The following is a 16,640-nucleotide window of genomic DNA, read 5'->3' on the forward strand; positions in this document are numbered from 1 at the left end:
GAAGAGACTGTAGAAGAACACTGGAGAAAAGAATAGAGGATTGCTTGGAAATTCTGAAAATTAATTCCGAAAGCTGAAGACTCAAATAACAGTAAAAAAGCAATGAAAACCTGAGAGAGATGGATACTTTTTTCGATCTCATACTGAAACTACTCAAAGTTTGAGGAGAGCAGGCCAGAATGGAGGGGGGAAAAAAAAGGAACAATAGAAAACTCTTGTGTGTACCCATTTCTCAGGGGTTTTCTGAGGGCTGGGCATTTCTTTGCTGCAGGCTGTTTTATGTCCCTGAGCCAGAACAGCAATATGCATGCATGCAGCACTCCTAAAAACCAAAACATCTTTAATTTCTTCAGAAGCAACTTCCAGAGCCAATGGAACACAACATGAAGATGTGTGCGCACAGTAGTTTGGTGTATCTAAAAGAGCTACTTCCAAAAAAAACCTCTAGAAAACCAAACACAAATTTAAAAAAAAAATCCTCTTGTTCTCAGGTTTTGATGTTCAAAGGTGATGCTTTGTACTTCTACTTAAAGGTTAAATGCTGCTTCCATGTCTTTGGCTTCTGCTTAATAGGGAGTGCATGCAGATTACAAATCCTCAGGGTTTTCCAGTTCTTGCTGATGGATCTTAAGTTGGTTGATCTGTACCCTCACATTAATTAGGGCAGTGACTGTAATGGCAATCTTCTGTCAAAATGCAGAGCTTGACTAAAGGGCTGCAGCAGAAGTAACACAGAGTAAACTCTGTTTAAAGTAATTCCTGAACATCACCTGCCAGTGGCAAGAAATTGGGTAACTTCTAGACAGGTTCACCTGGAAGATCCTTTCCAAATCAAATGTCTTATTTTAGCTATCTGGATGCTGGAACTCGGCTGTCTGGTGAGGTGGTTTTTTATTTTTTTTTTATTTTATTTTTTTGGTTTTTTTTGTGTTTTTTTTTAATTTAATTTTTTTTAATGGAAAAGGCATCTACTTTCAGCTAACTGCCTGATTCATATGTTGCATGTGCTCAAAAGTGTACTACGTATAAGTCAGCGCTTGATTTGATGGCTGTGTAATGGAAGTTTTCAATCTATTTCTCACCCACAGAAACAGCTTCTGTATAACAGAAAATGCTATTTTGTCAACTTTCAATACATGAAAATGCCAAGGTATGCCATCACAAGGCAGTTATTTCATGTGCTTGCATGCCAGAAGGTCTTGAAATGCTTTCCAGGCCTCAGAAACTCTACCCAGTTAGATTTTTACATTCTTTACGACGGCAGTGATTAAATTGTTATAGATATATTTTCATTGACATAGTACTTTTGGGTTTTTTTATTTTTTTGACATCTAAACAATTTATTTTTGTGATGCTCTTCAAATTTGGGCAGCATGATGTATTTCTTCCTGAGTGCCTGTATCTTCTTGGAGGGCTAAGTTACAGAAAATATTCATTAGAAATACCTTTTGGCTAAATGTTTAATTTACAGTTAAAGGCAGAACAAAAAATTACAAAGCAATTGCACTGCTTTATACATAAAGAGGAACTCTGAAGTGTGAATCTGGACTTTTGGTATGAGGAACCTTCCTCTTGTGCTGCTGTGGAACCATACTACTCCTTTAGATCCCTAGGAAATGAAATTAATTAATATTCTAGGCTCAAGCATTGTCCTTTCAGTTTCTTAAAACTCTTGGGAAATATTTTTGCTCAAAAGAAAATGTATTTTTAAGTAATATCTCAGCAAGTCCCAAACTGAAGTGTTGCACATGACAGTTGTGAAAATCCATATTTCTTTCTCATGGAGCCATTGGATTAAGAGTTTGACTCTTGAACAAATAACTAACTATTTTCTCTAAAACTTCATCAGACTGTCTTCCCATTGGCAAATCTTGCTGGAAAAAAATTGAGTATGGTTTTAGAGTTACCACTTCTACCGCGGTTCTAATCGTGGCATGCTGGCAGTTTTAGTAACTTCAGGTCAAGTTTATTACTGATAATTTATTACTAATGTTACTTCAGTTGGAGTTGAAGAATGATTAAAAAATACTGACTAAACATGGTGAAATTAAGGATGTGTTTATTAAAAATCAAAGATATGCAGTCACTTTGTTTCAGGGATTATTTTTTACTCAAAAGAAATATTTTGGCACTGTAGGTATAATTTTTTTCTCCAGAAATTTAGCCTTTTAATTCCACTGTTGCTACAAATAGAGAGAGGGCTAAGAATTGCTTTTCTGTAAGAATCAACATGACTAATTTCTGAAACATGGGTTTTTTTTTTGTAGTGGAGCACTGATTTTCATGATTTCTAATTTGGAAATAAAATATTTGTTTTCATACTCTTCCGATACAAGCATATATCTCTCAAGGGAGAATTGAAAATATAAAGAAATAAAGATATATTTATTCTCTCAACAAAAAATTTCTTCAGAACAGTCACATTCCTTGCAACTGCTTCATTTGTATGAAGAGCTCTTGTTTTTAAAATGGAAAACTGGTTTTTTTTAAGTTCTTTTTTTTCCAGAAGATATTCATCAGATCTTCTACCAGACACAAATTCAATATTTTGAGAAAACAAATATTGTACTGGAGAGTAAGCTATAACAGTGGGCTGTTGAAGTAATTTGAGGCGTGTGGGCACTTTGTTGCCTCCAGTGTTTAAAAACCAAACCATGCTTTTATCTGTACTTTTCCTGGATGTAGTAAAGTTTCCACATAGCTTTAATTTCCTTGTACTACTATGGAAATTATCCTCCTGTAGCTTTATTTATGGCAATATTTATGGTTCACACACTTGCATATCCTACTGAAAATCGATATAGTCATGCCGTGAGACTGCATCATAATATATTTCCTAGATTAATGCCGTTTAATATCACAACATTTTTCTTTAGTACTGTCAGGTTTTTTCCCCCTCTACGGTATAGAAAGGGAAAACTAAAAAAGGAAATCATTACTAACCAGAAGAGTTATGGATCTAAGTCAACTTTGAGAAAGAAGTGAGGTATTTTGATCTGTAAAAGATAGGTGAATTTCAATCACTTGAATTTACCTGACAGGCTGTTGAAATTAATGACTCAATGAAAACATTTCAGGCTGTTAAAATTAATGCTTACATTAAGGAGTGTGAATTGACGCATTTTTTTGCAACAAAGGTGTTATTTAAAAAGACAAGGAGTCAAATTCAGCTCCTTTGATTTCAGAAAGAAATTTGCTTACATCTGAATTTGACATTGCAATTGAATCTGTGGGTAGACTGAAAAGTGATTTTTTTTTCTTTTACTGACATAAATGGAATTTGTTGGTTGTGTTTCCAATTCCTGCTTTTTTAGATGCAATTTCTAATATATTTATTTTAGATGTAACTCATATAAACCGTGCACAGTTGCTTTTTACCTGCAGCCGCTGTTTGGACCGAGACAAAAAGGCAAAAAAGAACCAGATAAAAATTCTGCATCCAGAGAGCTGTTCTTTGCTGAAGCACTAGAGCACATCCTTCTTTCCCCCGTGCCATCTAGAGGAGGCACTTTTTAAAATTTTTCCCAGCCTTTAAAAGGGCAGGGAACACCCAGGAGAAGCTGGAGTGATGCTCTCCCCACCTTCTGCCAGCCCAGGGATTTGAGCCACCTCCCTGCTCGCCGGGGCACTCCCTGATGTTTTGATGTTTTGGTGGTTTCGTGATTGCCACCAATTTCCTGCAGCCAAAACATGAATTTGTCATAACTCCGACCCCGTGAAAAACTAATTGAAATAAATCGGCCGTGACCACTTAGGGCCAATTGTGACGCTCGGGACAGGGGTAATGGAACATCATAATTAGAGGCTGTTTCACGGTGCTCACCTGAAATTTTTGCACGGATTGGGGCCTGCTGGGCTGCTTAAGTAAGTATTTGCACGCTAACTAGGGATATTTGATCCACCTCGGTGTCAAGAGCTTCCATAAGTTTAAAAATTCAAGAAGCGGGGAGTCTCCGTTGGGTTGCAGTCGCCGTTTGGTTCAGATTTTATTATCAGCAATGGCTCTGTAATAAGCAGGAACTGTCCTCTCGGATTAGCTCTGCCTCAGCTGCTGCCCACTCTGCAGCTCCCTCCTCCCCTGCCTCTTGCTGGAAATGGAAGAGGCCATCTGCAGGTTTTAACATGCTTTTCAGTCTTGGATTCTGGGATGGAAAAAAGGCGACGTACGTGCTTGTCTTCCCGCAAAATGATCTTGCTTTCAGACCTGGAAAAAATCCTTCTCTGCCCTCCTGCCCCTTATTTTTACTCTGCTCACCCTGTGTGCTCTTAAATGGATGGATTGCAGGATGGCAAATGTGGAACTAGACAGACAAACGTGAAATTTAGCCTAATGATTGGGCTTTTCTCAGTTGAGAACCAAGTGGGATTTATCTCCCCTGTAAATAGCAGAGTGCATTGTAATGATACGTCTTCTCTAGATACAAACACAATCATGAAACAGCTGCACGTCCTTGTTTATTTTGCAGGAATTGAACTTGATGTGCTCTTTCATCTCCCTTACAATTTAGTGTCTTACATTGATGAATATGAGCTGTATAAAATATTTAAATACAATAATGAAAAGGCACTGCCTTTGTTTGGGTGCTTTCTACAACACTAACAGATTAATTACCACAATGGTTAATCTTTGGTGAACTCTCCTTGCTGGAGTCTGGAGCTTATTATTAATTGTTACTATTGGCCTGTTGTCATGAGTGTTGTGAGCTTGTTCCATTGCTCAGAGAGGCCACAAAAATTCTGGAAGAGCTCAAGTAGAGACTGACAAAAGCCCCTGCTTCAACAGAAGGGAGATTTTAAAGTTCCCTGAGGTTCCCATCCCGTGGCATGAGAGGACACTTAAGTCATTGAAGCCATGAACTCTTTCCAAACTGATTGAAACAATAAATCTGTCAGGGAAAATGAAATTTGGAAACAAATTTATCCATGAGAAAATTCTAGTCTGAGGTGATATCTGGGCATTCAATGCATTTTATGGTTTGCAATGAAGCATAACTTGCAATAGGAATTCTGATGGCAAACAAGGATGGTGACAGGTAGAATAACTTGCTTTTGCTTAGGTGAGAGATCATTAGGATTGATTTTAATTTTTACTTTTTCCCATGAATGCAATCCAACTAAAAACTGTCTCCTTTAGATCCTGATGCTGGTGATGAATGCAAAGTTGTAAACTTCCAATATGTGTCTTTTTTATCTTTAAAGCCAGTGTTTATAAAAAGAAAAATGGAATATAAATGTGGTGGTATGCTTTTTTTGGTAGGAAATAAGTACTATTTTGTCTTTTATTCAGTACAAAATGATACAATTTAAGGACTCTAGCCCATTTATTATGTGAATTGTTGGGTCTTTTTAAGGGAAAAATCCTGAAACTCTTAATAATAAATTTAGGACAGCTGCAAGGTCACATTGGTTTCAGTAAACCACGTTTTATTCTTGGAAAGAAAAATTCTTGGGCAGTCCAAAAAGAAAACCTATAATCAATGAAGTTAATTCAAAAAACAAAGCATGGAGTCATAGTTTGCAGGACACAAAAGTACTCAAACCCTAGACTTATATCATTTACCTTTTAACACCCAAACATTTTAAGCCCTTATTATCTCTTTACTGTTCAAAAATCAGGCCTTGGTGTATGGCTCAGCAAAATATTTAAGAAATGTGAAAATAGAAGGAAGAAACTGAGATCTTCTTTATAATGTTACATAATATTCTAAACATTTTTCTATAGATAGGGTTCTTCCTGCTGTTCTTACTCAGAAAAAGAACGTCCCTTGAAAGCTGGGTTGGAAATGCCAAAAGAGGAAAACAACTTGGGTTTGAGGAAGGAGTACAAAGTGTATTAAATGCTTTTAAAAAAGCCACAAAACAAAGTAAATTGCCCTGGAAGTTGATCTATTGCTCATGTATATTATGGCTGTTTAAAGAATGAAAAAGCAGGAGCCCTTTAATACACTGTGAAAGCTTTGACTTGGCTTGATGCAATTATTGGTGTTCTAAAATGTATTTGCTTTCAGGATACCCCATGCAGCAGGCTGGAGAACCATCAGTCATTTATTAGCACACTGATGCTCTGCTGTGACTTTGTTCCTATGGCTTCTGGACCCACTTGGAATGATCCGGAGGCTGATAAAAATCCTGTTCCATTCATTTTGGTTTTGTTCTCGTAGCCCCTTTTTTGTTTTCTTTTAATCAAAAATACATGACATGGAAAATTGATGTTGTAGCCTCTGAACTAATAGCAGATGATTTGTTTAATTTCCAAATTAGGCAGTATTTCTATGGGGTTTTTTTTGTTTGTTGTTATATTGCATGTGTTAATGGTGTTTGAGGGTAGGAGTTTATTTGGAAAAGGAAGGCAAATAATGTAGAGTGCCATGCCTGCCTTGCTGAACTCTCCCTGGTTTACTGCATTATTAAATATTGCATAAATTATTCAATGTCCTTTATATCAAACAAATATTTTTTTGCAAGCAGGATTGTGAGAACAAATGAGTGCTAAGCAAAACCCCCAGACAGAAATGAAATGGTGCTTCTTTTTCATCCCCTTTAAAGAACCAATGCTCTCCTCCTCCTGTTATTCTTTTGTTGTTGTTTTTTTTTAAATATCACTCAGACAGTGGAAAGCAAAAATAGTGACAATTATGTGAACTGCTCACTTTCTGTGCAATATTAAAATATTCCCTTTCTTAGGCAGCCAGAATGTGACATTGAGTGTAAAGGGAAAGGCAAATGCAGCACATGGTCTGGACTGCTCTCAGTGGCAGCTGAGCTGCTCTCACACTGCTGCTTTTGGTGTTTTGGAAGGCACTTAGGAGTGAAGCCTGATGGAAAGGCAGCAAAGTCTGCTGCAGAGGAGAGAGGGCTTGCTAGGAGGAGCAGATCACACCACACTAAGTGCAGCCTTGGCCATGGATTCAACCACAACCATCTAAAAGCCCAAGACCGCCTCTTTTTTTTTTTTTTTTTTTTTTTTGATTTTGCTTTTTAATCTCTTTGGGAAGGGCACCTCAGGCACCTTCCTCATGTGAAAAGACCTGTTAAATGCAGGAAGATGGCAATCTTAGGGTGTTGTTTGTATTTGCAAAAATACCAGCTGGTCCAGGCCCCCAAAAGAGGCTGCTGGGGAGGCATATGGAGATGGGGGTGGAGGGGAGGAAAAAGCCACAGGATGGAAAAAAAAATGCTTTTAATGCACAGGCAAGGAGGGGGAAGGGTTTTCTGGTTTGTTTTGCTTTATTTAAACAAAGGGGAAGGTTCCCTGTACAAGCACTTGTTCTGAATGTTGCGTGGTCAGATTAGCCATGGTGCTCTGAGCAGTTTAAGGAGGTCTGGGAACTCAGCATTGCCTTCCTTTGCCTCCCCACCCACAGCAACAGCCAGGAGCTGAACTAAATGGCAGAGAAGTGTGGAGCCAGGCAGGAATAAAGGCCCCTAATTGTAGAATGAGGAGTTGGGAATACGTGGCTGAGGTTTGTGCATCTTTCCCTTTGGAATAACTGGAAATGTGGAGGAAGGGGGAACTGGGCTGGAGAGGGAGAGGTCAGGGAGAAGGGATGCTCCAGGCTTCATCCCTCAGTTTTGTTCTTCAGCTTCTCACAGATAAAGGGGTCAGCTTGGATTTACTGAGTGTCTCTTGCTGTCACTTACTTTTTCTTTTCAAAGATGTTTGCCTTACAAAGAACAAACCTCTGACTTGTGGAAAGCAGCTCACAGATGCACCGCTCCGTCCAGAGCCAATCTGATTGTTATTTTGATTTAGATTTTTGGGCAGAAGGGATTTGCCTTAAGCACATCCCTGTTTCCTCGTACGTGTATCCATTTTGCTGTGGCTTTTCCTTGGAGATGCCTGGTTTCAGTTTGTTTTTAGTCTGTGAAAACACGTGGGGTGGGTTCTGTCACTTGGCCTCAGCCTGCCCTGCACGCGATATTATGGAAACCTTGGAGAGCAGCATCTCTTTTAGTGGTACCCAAAGGTGAAAATGAAGTGGAATTGACACATCAGAGGCTGCTCCCGCATCCACAGTTTTTCCAATTGCATCTTGGAAAAATAAACACTCGGGTGCCACGCGCTGTTTGATGTCTGAGCAAGGGGCTGGCTGGAGTTGCTGTTATCAACAGAGTCAGACTGTACAAAGGGAAGTGTTTATAATTATTTACTCTGCTGCAGCAACATCCACAGGGTGTGAGCAGGAAGGGGCACCCTCTCAGCTTCCAGTTGTGTAAACAGAGGAAATCATACTTTTGGCTACTGGGAAGTTTAGAGCCTTAAACCCTGTTTTTTCCCTTTAATCCTAAATCTAAGCAATAATCAGCCTTTTCTCCAGCAGAGCATTTTTCTTCTCATGAAAACTTAAATACTTGCATTGCATCAGCCAGTTAAGTTTTAAAATACTGGATTCCTCTTTGTGGGATATGAGATAATGTGGGACAATATGAAAGGGTGCAAAATGAAGGGATCGGGGACAGGATTTTCAAACATCATGAAAAGATGCTGCCTAGGAACTTAACGATGTTTCATTTTCAGGGACTTTGTTCAACACCTAAAAAATTAAACAGTTTGTGTTAATAATTTGTAACTGGACAATGTTGGACTTCCACTGTGTGAAATGTACTCAGAGAATTATTTTATTTGTGTGTTTCACTGCTGTCAAATCACTCTTGCTCTGGTCCTAAAATTCCCTCTGTTCCTGATGGTCTCCAGTAGAACCTTATTTAATATCTAAGAGGAAGAGAATCATATTAATAGAGGAGCCGCATTTTTGATTCTGTTTTATTTTAAATTCCGAAGACTACTTTTTCTGGACAATTGACACTGCAAGTTGTAAATAATTTTTTTGAGCTATACAAAATCTTAACTTTTTTTTTTGCTTTATGGATTAGCTACCGCAGTTACTCTATAATTCTCTCATAGATGATACTTATTTCAAAGAATACACTAGTTTAGGACTATATTTTAAAATATATAGTCAGGATATATTATAACAATTCTGCTATCTAGTATTTATTGTAATTGAGTAATGCTGCAGAAATGTATTTTTTTAATTGTAAATCTCACTGGGTACACTTTTCATATGGAAGTCTTACTAAGTCTTACTAGGTTTCCTTTCTAAACACACTATGTTAAACTTCCATAAGAACAATTAATATTTCCTCTTTTTTAAATATTTTTCAAAAATATGAAAAAAAATATTATATTTTAAAAATATTTCCATGTTTTTTTCTTTTATTTGTACTTTAAATTTTTGCATTTGCTAGACTTTGGTATTTGAGGGTGTGAAAGTTGAGTGCCCGAGTGTTTTCCCTGTGTTTTAAAAGGAATATATCCTAAATGAGATTGTATCTCGTTTTGGGGGGGGAGGGAGGGGGGGTAGGTGGGGTTGTGTTGTACGAAAAGAAGGAAAGGAGGACTCTTAAAATTCTAAACTACTGATACAGAATCTGGTTCTCCAAATATTGTTTGGTTTGGATAGTGACATGAAAATGGGAAAATACATTAGAAATTATTGTGTCTTTATCATATAGCACATTTATTTTAATAAGATTTACTCTTCCTTGTTGCTGTTTGTTATTTAATATATAACATCTCTTTTATAATTTTCTGGCATGTTTTGCTTTATACAAATTCAGTGTAATTTAGATTTGTCCCAAAGACCAAGGAGGAATAAGAAATTATCTTCAGGAATTTGTTATAATTACATTATATCCACATGAGCACCGAAAGAATTTAGCATGATTAATGCTATTATAAGGCATAGAAGGGTCAGGAACAATAGTTTGCTCCTGTTCTAAAAAGAATTAAGCACTTGCATGAGAAGAAATCCAAGCATTCAAACTAGGTTTTTTATATATATATACTTGAGAAAATAGAAATAGTAACTTTTTTATTAACTACTTGAGAGAAAATTAATAACAAGCATGGACAAGTGTGGCTTAGTTTTCTTGTGGATGTAAACTGGCAAGTGGAATAAACCTGCAGAGAACTAAAGGAAGCATTTTCTTCTCCGTTTTTACCGTTAATTCAAGTGATTCAATGTTTACTCCACTTTATTATATCAGAACTTATCTATCATCCCACAATAAAATAATGCTACTTGTGTTTCAAATAATATTCTTTTTTGGTAATCTCCTGGATTTATCCTGCCTCTGGGAAGGTGGAATGGAGTCCATTGCTACCCACTTTTAAAGCCTTTGTATACAAACAGAGGGATGATTAATACTAAAATAAAGTCTTGTGTTAGAAAACCCCCAAACAGCAACAGTCTCACAAAAATTATATGCTGCAATGCCAAGCTGCAATGCAAGCTTCAGCAGGATTTAGGACAATGTGAACCAAGTTGCAATTTTTCTTGTGGAATTTTGGTTCTAGCCCTAATTTTTACCCCTCTAAGAGAGGTTGCCAAGGTCAAAGCTACGTTAAGCACTAGTCTGAGTATTCTCTTGATGTGTTCATCCTGATTAGGAGCAACACATCAGGATAATTTGTTTTAGTAGGGTTTGGAGTTTGTCCCCCGGCGCGTTTCTTCTTGCAGCTTTGTGTGCAAATGTCGAAGGAAAAGAAAAGTTTTTTTTCTGTGATGCTGTGGAGGGAAATATCTTGTACTGCTTTGGTTGCCCATAATCTATGGGCCCTGTAATTATCATTAAGATTTTGTTTGTTTGTAGATTTTACGTTTTTAATAGATAAAATGTTTAAATAGGTATTTATTTAACACACTGAAGTATGTTCATTCTTTCTTTCCCTGGCTGGGGGGAGGGTGGGGTCAGGTAGAAGAGGCGTGAATTTCATTATATTTAACTGTTCACTTAAGTGTGATTTCGTCTAATTGCTGGGGTGCTTAGTGTACCTGGCTTTTATAACACCATAAAATGAAATATTGTGACTGAGACTGTATTTTTAACTCGGGTTTATTCACTTCACTAACAATTAGAAGATGAGCTCTTTGTAGCTCATTTAGCTTTACTGCTAGCTAAGGAACTGAGGGGAATTTGCTCTATAGTAGCTGTGAAACATAGCTCGGATTATTTCCTTGTGTGATGGGAAATCTCTTTACAAGTAATTTTTAGGCAATGGTAGCCAAATCACTGTGAAAATCATGAATTAAATTTTGCTCTCATTGTGATAAAGCGTAACCTTGTTTATGGTTTATGCTGGTATTTCATTTTCACTTTGTACGATCTTGATGCTGTTTGCTCATGATTGCTTCCCCCTATTGTCTAAAAGCTCTTGTATTTACACTTCAGTTTTCTCCATCACAATATTATGTTAAAAGCTTCTTCCTTTTTTTAAAAAAAAAATTAAGTATCTGGCATGGACATGGCAGGATCTGTGGGGATGGGTGGGAATTGACCTGGGATTCCAGGGCATGGGGAAAAGAGAAGGGAATCTGGGACACTGTTTGTCAGCTTGGAGAGCACTCAGCCATGTTTTTAACCTGCTCCCTTGAGAAATCCAGCAGGAGAGAGTCATCTTTTGATACTCATTGCTTAGCAATTTCCCTGCATGCACGAGCATAATTCTAGTTGTGCAGATGGAAGCCAGGCTGAATTTGTTGCATTTCTTATGAGGGGCTCCAAGAGGAGGTTGCTGTTGGAATGGTGCAGGAGAGTGCTGGTTTTCCTACATTCCAAACTCATCCAGCCCAGTGTGCTGATCTCTGAGTGACTGTGTGAGTTTGGTAAAACACTGCTTTCTATTCCATGCGTTTTGCAGAGCGCACCTCCTTCTGACAGCATCCTTGGGTTGTATATTTAAGTGAGGAATTTATTTCTTTACAAATTTCATTGCCTGGATGAAACAATAATTTAGTAGATGCAGTGTACGCATTAAATGAGTTTTGTCTGGCAGTTTGAAACACATTGGTTTAATGTAGAAGAAGCAAATAACTATTATTTTTTCTGCCTCTAGAATGCTGTCACAAGGGTGGTAGGTACAAACAGAGGAGATGAGCACGTACCCGATGGTCTTTGCAAGTCAACTACTCATTAAATAAACATGAAAATAGACAGCTTCGTTAGGACCACAAATCATACCTCAACTTTGCCTAGTTGTCCCTCACCCTTTAATTAGTTAAATTTCTGCTTGTAGCAGAGGAGCTCAAAGCTGTGTGAGGCTGGGGTGAGGGGATTTGCTGTCTGTTGCCTCCACACCTCCAGTTTGGATGGTGCCTTTACCTACGTGCTGCGTGCCTAAGGCTCCTGCATATTTAAAGGCTGGGTATTCAGGGATTTTCTGTCGTGCCTTCCCTTTCTGTTGTGATCACGCAACCAGAGCAGAGCAGCCCACACAACCACACAAGGCTGGGGCTCTCTTCCCCTTCTGTAATTTTGTTCCCCCCTTCACCAAAGCTTTGCTGTTGTCACATGTTCTGCGACAGAGGAGCAAAAGTTACCGGGCGCAGTGTGCGATTTTATAAATCACGTGTCTGTGGAACATTTGCCTCTTAACACGCACAAGGAGTTGGGCTTAAAGGCACAATGTTCATTTTCACTCCAGGAAATCGTGAAGGCAGGCACGTGAAAGTCAGAGCAGTCCTGAGAACCACTGCCAAGAGCAGGCGAAGAAAAAAAAACCCAAAAAACTAGAATTAACATTCAAGCAAAACCACAATTACCAAGTGACTTATGAGGCATCAGTTGATTAAAATGTCGTGTTTATATTTGACAAAATTGAAAGCTACATTCATTTTCCTACGAAAGCTGGGGAAAATGACAGTGACACCGAGTGGCACGTGGCATCGCTTAATTAGCTCTTCAATGTACATTTTTTGCTGTGCTCCTTAAATTGCATTTCCAGTGAAATTCAAACTCTTACATGCTTAATTAAAAATGTGCTGTACCTATTTTGTTTCACAGCTATGGTAGCTCCCCTCTTCTTCCCCCAGAGAATAGGGGCAGCTTCAGTGTTAGAATAAGAGAATAAGGGATCAGCTGAATGTGTCAGGAAACAGGAATGTTCTGCTACACAACTCAAATTGTGTAGCCTCAAGTTGGATAAAAAAGAGATTCCCCCTCCTGATGACTCTCTGGCCCTTGTTTTCAGTTTAGATAGCCTTAATTTTCTTTTTCAAATGAATGTTACTGAATTAAAAGAAAAATAAAGTATCTTTGGTCCTTTTTTTTCTCCCCAGTGTGAAATCTTTAATCCCATTTTAAATACTAGCATCATTAATGGCAGTTAATAGCATGTGTACTTTGATACAGGAAAAATCCCAGACATTTAGGGATTGGTGTCACACTCGTGGTGTTCTGTGTTGTAAATTATTTGCAGATGAGGTTAATTGAGCCATCTCAGTCCACAGCTTCAATTCTGACATGAAGGTCACAAATTGAGTCATAAATCTGAGTAGTAATAATCAGTACATACCCTTTAAAGGGTATCCCTGGTGAAAACTCAGTGTGAAAGAAACAGTTGCAGTTCTCAAAGCCTGCTCTGAATTAACATCTACACCACACTGTAGTTTATAGTATTAAAAATAGTGTTTTGGTAGAAATGCATATATATTTTCATATATCACTATGCTGATTTGCAGAAAATTGTTTTTATTAAATGTTTTATTTTAGAAAAAAATGTTGGACTATTATGGAATTTTCTCAGATGTAATTGCTAATTTCAGAATGACACAGAAACCAAGTTTAGAGAATTAAAGGAGGGAATTTTGCATAATTTTCCTTTATTTACTAAGAAATATAAAATAATAGTAATTGCAGCAAGTGATCTGTAAAGCAATGGAAGTAAATGAAGCAAATTTTGATAGTTTCCCATATGAAACAGGTTTTAATGTCACTCTGCCAGCATTGCACCCACCATGAAAATTTGAATGATGTTCTTGTGGCCTTGCAAGAATGAGAAATGTATGTTCTACAATTCAAAACAGGAAACAAAAGAAGTAGAGGGTAATGGAAGAAATTCATAACTTTTTCTAAATATGTTTCTCTTCAGAAATACTTTGTGAGTGCCACGCAATATTCAAGTTGATTTAATTTGGACTATAAAATATTTAGAGTTTCTGAGATTTGAGGGGGAAAAAAAAAATGTATCTCCCAACTCTAATTATCTCATTTTATTGAATGATGGTGAAGAGAATATAAGAAGTACAGGGTGAATCTCATTGCACTTGAACCACGAGAAGACCCAGTACAAAGAAACATGAATTTGTGATCTTGCAATATCTGCTTTCCTTAAAAAGCATTTTGTAAGTGCTGTGAAATCCATACAAGCATCATAATTCAAAGAAATGAGGTTTATAGACAAAATTTAAACTCTGAATGTAGGTCACATATATAGAAAATATGAAATGTTACTTTCTAGCCCAGCAAATATCTGTGGAGAAAAGTGTGTTTTTAATTCTGTTTTACTTGTGGAAAACCCCAAATCCTTGAATTTGCAGGGGAAAAAAAGACTCAGACTATTATCCCATTGTGGCTTTTTTCAGTGCAAGGTTAGAGAAATAAAAAGCAATGGATGGCACTTTTAATTATAAAAGCATGAAACGTGTGGTTGTGTAGCACAAAGGACGTTGCCTAATCAGTAATTCTACATTTAAATATGGATTTAAATGAGATTAGGAATCCAGGCTGTTCAAGAGATTTCCAAATCCAGAGGTCAGAAAACATGCTAATGGGATAATAGGAAGTATTCTCAAAAGCTTATCTGCAGTAGAAATTAACTTCTCAAATAAATCCTTCCACCAAGATACTCTTGGCTATGTGGTTTCGACCTGTAATATCCAAATTTTATCAGGCTACCAGGTAATTGGGAAAGAATCCAAATCTCTTGAGGAAAAATATGAATAAATTGTAAATCTGTGGAATTATTTAAATAGGAAGTTGTTGGGATTTTTGGTGGGGGTGGGTATGTTTTATTTGAGTCTAGTTCCATTCTTTAGGACACAATGTAAAGCAGGACAAATCTGATTCTTGTAGGGTCTTGATGGTACAGAAATAGGTGGAGAGAGAAAGTTCAACTATTTAGCCTACTGAACATTATTCTACAATATTTTTCTGGCTTTACCCCATTTCGCTTGAAATTTAAAAATTATGTTTTGAAATTGCTAATTATTTTATTCCAAAGTGGCAACTTAAAAACATCAGCTGGAATTTTGGAAAAAAATCATACATTATTTTAAATCAGCCTAACAACCACAGTTCTCTTTTGTTGTTGTTGTTTTGGTGGGGTTCTTTTTTGTTTGGTTTGGTTTGGTTTTGTGGTTTAGTTTGGGTTTCTTTGACAAGTTTATTAATAAGTCCTATTAAGTGTGGAATAAATCTATATGATGTATACAATGTAGCACAAAAGCAGGTCTGATAACCATAATAAAATGAATTTCAGAGCTATGCATATGTGGCAATAGCTATAGCAGATAGTCAGGCACTCTCTCCCAGCCAGGGAGAAAGAGTCATGAATATCACAGAAGAGAAAAATGTAATTTTTTTCACTTTCTGGCTTTCACTTTTTCTGCAGAGGAAATATGTATTTTTTTTTTAAATTTCTGTATACATCTCCAGATGCCATATTAAAAGATTTTTTTTTTCAATAAGATATTCTGTGAAAATTTCTGTTCCAGTTAGGAACAAAATTATTTGTGAAAAACCGTTTCCACCAGCGTGGAATATTTCTTTGAATCGGTTTAGAAGTGTTATGGTTAAAATTCTGACCAAACAAAGGTCTGACAGAACAAAATGCCACATTGAGAATGAGCACAGAAGGATAAATTCAGAATGGTGGTAGACCTGTGAGGAACAGTAATTACTCCAGGAAATGTCTAATTGCTGCTCATCTCACGTTGTTGCACGTAACAAAAGAATGGTTTTGTTGATGGCTTTGGTTTCCTCCTGGACAAGAAGCAGAGCTTGTCACACTCCTGGGCCCTTCTGTAGGAGTGGGTGAGTCCATGGGGTCTCCAGGGTTTTATGGGAAGAGCGTCCCCCGTTGGGAGTTTGGGACAGCAGTCGTGGCAGCGGGGACATGTAGGGGCAGCACAAATGGAGATCTTTCCCAATTTCCCAAGGCAAACCTCCCTTCCCCCCAGCTTTGCCTTGGGAATGAGTTGTCATTCACAGCAGAGTCTGCACCAATTGTGCTTTTATGAGCAATTAAATAATTAACAATGTTGACATCTAAATTATATTTGCTCGGCGTCTGAGTTAACCCCTTACTGAGACCTCTGGGAAAATTGCACTCCTTGGAGCCAATCCCTTAGACTCGGGCAGACATCTCTGCTGCAGTTCTGTGGTTTCACATCCGTGTTTGCTTTCCTGCTGCTACACCTGGAGGTTCAGGGGTTGATTCTGCACTGAATTTAGCACTTTGATGCAATCCAGTGAGATGCTTTAACATCAAAGTCAATGACACCGTTTTTGCACTTGAAGGGAAATGTGTCCTTAAGCAAATTAGTGACTGGATCAGCTTCCTCACTGGCTTTTTGTTTCTTTCTTCCTGAGTAAAATCAAATTAGATTTTCCACAGGAGCGTCTGTTTGAGAAATGTACTTAAGCTATTTGTTTGACTCTTGTTAAAACCAGAAATTTTTGGGGGTTTTGGCTGGGGGGGGGTGGGGTGGGGATTGTTTGTTAGCGGTTTTAATTATTTTTTTTCCCTATTTTTAGCCAGGGAAATGGAAGTTTGATTATTTTTTTTTTAATATACA

The sequence above is a fragment of the Cinclus cinclus genome, chromosome 2 (assembly GCF_963662255.1).
Source record: "Cinclus cinclus chromosome 2, bCinCin1.1, whole genome shotgun sequence".
Lineage (NCBI taxonomy): Eukaryota > Metazoa > Chordata > Aves > Passeriformes > Cinclidae > Cinclus > Cinclus cinclus.